A 5,000-nucleotide genomic window follows, 5' to 3' on the forward strand; every position below is an offset into this window, starting at 1 on the left:
GGGTGCACATACTTTTGCATGAAAGCTGTGACACTTATTTCTCTTAAATCCAGCTGCACTAATGCTCTTGGTTGTATTTATAAATCACAAAGTGTGTATAATGTATTTGTTGGTTGTAACGATGCTGCTGGAGAACATGTGAATGAGAATGTTGCCATGACAACAAACATTTATAATTAATTAATGCTTGTATTATATTATTATAGTAATAGCTGAATGCCAGTGGTGCATTAATATCACCAACATACAGTTGTGCTGAAAGGTTTGTGTACCTTGGGAGAATTTGCAAGATGTGAATGATTTAAAGGAAATAGGAATAAAATTAATTTTATTTCTTACAGGATGTAAGAAGTTCATATGTAAGGCATAAGAGAATGGCAAAATCCTCAAAGAAAATGAGGAAAAGTTTGCAGACCTTTAGTTCTTAATATCCCTTTTAGCATCAATGATGGCATGCAGTCTTTTGTAATAATTGTGCATGAGGTCTCTCAGGTGGCCATTCTTCTTGGCAAAATGTCTCCTGTACATTTTTTGGTTGTCTTCTACGTTTAAGATCTCCCCAAAGTGGCTCAATGATATTGAGGTCAGGAGATCTCAGTGATGGCCACTCCAGAACCTGCTGTAGCTATTGGAGGTTCACTTGGCCTTGTGCTTGGGATCATTGCCATGTTGGAACATCCAAGATCATCCCATGTGCAGCTTTCGTGCTGTAGAATGCAAATTGTCTGTCAGTATTTTCTGATAAATTCATCTTGCCATCAATTCTGACTAACTTCCCTGTTTCACTGGAGCTCACACAGCCCCAAAACATAAGAGATCCACCACCATGCTTTACAGTGGGACTGGTGTACTGGTGTTCACCGTAGGCCTTGTTGACTTCTTTCCAAGTGTAGTGTTTATGATTGTGACCATAAAGTTGATTTTTGGTCTCATCACTCCAAATGACTCTGGTCCAGAAGCTGTGAGGATTGTCTAGGTTCTGTCTGGCGTACTGAAAGTGGGCCGTTTTGTAGCATGGCTGCAGTAACAGCTTTCTCCTGGTAACTGGACCATGCAGGTCATTTGTTTTCAAGCATCTCCTTATTGTGCTCCTTGAAACAACACCACATTTTTCCACAGCAGCCTGTTTTTCTCTTGAAGGGTTTTTCTTTGCATCCTGAACAATTTTCCTGGCAGTAGTGGGTCTTTCTTGATCTACCTGACCATGGCTTAGTATCAACCACCTCTTTATCAGAGTTTGAACAGTACTGAGTGTTGAGATATCTTTTAATATCCTTTTCCTGCTTTATAAAGTTCTTATCTTTTTACTCAGGTCCATATGGGCGCAGTAACGGCTTTCTCCTGGAAACTTGACCATGCAGGTCATTTGTGATTAAGAACTTCCTTATTGTGCCCCCTGAACACCAGTTTTTTTTCCAGAGCAGTGTGTATTTCTCTCGAAGTTCTTTATCAAAGTTGTTTATCGGTGTTGGAACCATACTGACTGAGTATTTCCAAGTGTTGAGATATCTTTTTGTATCAACAGTTCTTTTGTCTTCCCCCTGGTGCAGTATCTAGCCACATCAGTGAATCACCTCATGAGCTGAGAAACGCACTGCCTATTTACACACAGACCCCAGTGTGGAAACTTATTTTTAATAGTCGTTTAAACCTCTGTGTGTAAACCTGTGTGTTTATAATGTGGCCAAACAGTCAAGGATATGTCAACTTTTGATCAGGGTTGTTTGTGTGAATATCAGTTATCATTAGGTTTTAAAAAAGAGTCGAACAACTATGACTTAATGACTTCACGTGACCGCTATCCTTAAATAAGAACAATATCTTGTTTAATCTTGTAAATATCTTGTCAATGTTTAACCATTTCTTTCAGCGTATGCAAACTTTTAAGCACAACCGTACATTACCGACATACAACTTCTACTACTAATAATAATAATAGTACTAGCTGATCAGGGGCCATGTTTTATTGGACACTCACTCACTCACTCAATCACTCACTCACTCACTCAATCACTCACTCACTCACTCACTCAATCAATCACTCACTCACTCACTCACTCACTCACTCACTCAATCACTCACTCACTCACTCACTCAATCACTCACTCACTCACTCACTCAATCACTCACTCACTCACTCACTCACTCACTCAATCACTCACTCACTCACTCACTCACTCACTCAATCACTCACTCACTCAATCACTCACTCACTCAATCACTCACTCACTCAATCACTCACTCACTCACTCAATCACTCACTCACTCACTCACTCACTCAATCACTCACTCACTCAATCACTCACTCAATCACTCACTCAATCACTCACTCACTCACTCACTCACTCAATCACTCACTCACTCACTCACTCACTCAATCACTCACTCACTCAATCACTCACTCAATCACTCACTCACTCACTCACTCACTCACTCAATCACTCACTCACTCACTCACTCACTCACTCAATCACTCACTCACTCACTCACTCAATCACTCACTCACTCACTCACTCACTCAATCACTCACTCAATCACTCACTCACTCACTCACTCACTCAATCACTCACTCACTCACTCACTCACTCACTCACTCACTCACTCACTCTCAATCACTCACTCACTCAATCACTCACTCACTCACTCACTCACTCAATCACTCACTCACTCACTCACTCACTCACTCAATCACTCACTCACTCACTCAATCACTCACTCACTCACTCACTCACTCACTCACTCACTCACTCACTCACTCACTCACTCACTCACTCACTCACTCACTCACTCACTCAATCACTCACTCACTCCATCACTCACTCACTCACTCACTCACTCACTCACTCACTCACTCAATCACTCACTCACTCACTCACTCACTCACTCACTCACTCACTCACTCACTCACTCACTCACTCACTCACTCACTCACTCACTCAATCACTCACTCACTCACTCACTCAATCACTCACTCACTCACTCACTCACTCAATCACTCACTCACTCACTCACTCACTCAATCACTCACTCACTCACTCACTCAATCACTCACTCACTCACTCACTCACTCAATCACTCACTCACTCACTCACTCACTCACTCACTCACTCAATCACTCACTCACTCACTCACTCACTCAATCACTCACTCACTCACTCACTCACTCACTCAATCACTCACTCACTCACTCACTCACTCAATCACTCACTCACTCACTCAATCACTCACTCACTCACTCACTCAATCACTCACTCACTCACTCACTCACTCACTCACTCACTCAATCACTCACTCACTCACTCACTCACTCACTCACTCAATCACTCAATCACTCACTCACTCACTCACTCAATCACTCACTCACTCACTCACTCACTCACTCACTCACTCACCACCACCACCAATCACTCACCAATCACTCCACTCACTCACCACCACCACCAATCACTCACTCAATCACTCACCACCACTCACTCACCACTCACCACTCACCACCACTCACCAATCACTCACCACTCACCACTCACTCACCAATCACTCACCAATCACTCACTCACTCAATCACTCACCACCAATCACTCACTCACTCACTCACTCAATCACTCAATCACTCACTCAATCACTCACCTCACCACTCACTCAATCACTCACTCACCACCACTCACTCACTCAATCACTCACTCACTCACTCACACTCACCAATCACTCACCATCAATCACTCACCAATCACTCACTCACTCAATCACTCACCACCAATCACCACCACCACTCAATCACTCACTCACTCACTCACTCAATCACTCACTCACCACCACCACTCACTCAATCACTCACTCACTCATCAATCACTCACCACCACCACCAATCACCACTCACTCACTCACTCACCATCACTCACTCACTCAATCACTCACTCACTCACTCACTCACCACCACTCACCAATCACTCAATCACTCACTCACTCACTCACTCACCAATCACTCACTCACCACTCACTCACTCAATCACTCACTCACCACCACCACCAATCACTCACCAATCACTCACCACCACCACCACTCACCAATCACTCACCAATCACTCACTCACCACTCACCACTCAATCACTCACTCACCACTCACTCACTCAATCACTCACTCACCACTCACTCACTCACCAATCACTCACTCAATCACTCACCACCAATCACTCACTCACTCAATCACTCACTCACCATCACTCAATCACTCAATCACTCACTCAATCACTCACCACTCACTCACTCAATCATCACTCACTCACTCACCACTCACTCACTCAATCACTCACTCACTCACTCACCACTCACTCAATCACTCACCACCAATCACTCACCAATCACTCACTCATCACTCACTCACTCAATCACTCACCACTCACTCAATCACTCACTCACCATCACCACTCACTCACCACTCAATCACTCACCAATCACTCACTCACTCACCACTCAATCACTCACTCACTCACCACTCACTCAATCACTCACTCACCACTCACTCACTCACCAATCACTCACTCACTCACTCACCACCAATCACTCACTCACCACTCACTCACCAATCACTCACTCACCACTCAATCACTCACTCACTCACTCAATCACTCACCACTCACCACTCACTCACTCACTCACTCAATCACTCACCACTCACTCACTCACTCAATCACCTCACTCTCACTCACTCAATCACTCACCACCACTCACTCACCACCAATCACCACTCACTCACTCACCACTCACTCACTCACTCAATCACTCACTCACTCAATCACTCACCAATCACTCACTCAATCACTCACTCACTCACTCACTCACACACTGAACCACTCACTCACTCAATCACTCACTCAATCACTCACTCAATCACTCACTCTCTCAATCACTCACTCACTCACTCACTCACTCACCACTCACTCACTCACTCACTCAATCACTCACTCAATCACTCACTCACCACCAATCACTCACTCAATCA

This window comes from Hemibagrus wyckioides, linkage group LG12 (genome assembly GCF_019097595.1).
Source record: "Hemibagrus wyckioides isolate EC202008001 linkage group LG12, SWU_Hwy_1.0, whole genome shotgun sequence".
Lineage (NCBI taxonomy): Eukaryota > Metazoa > Chordata > Actinopteri > Siluriformes > Bagridae > Hemibagrus > Hemibagrus wyckioides.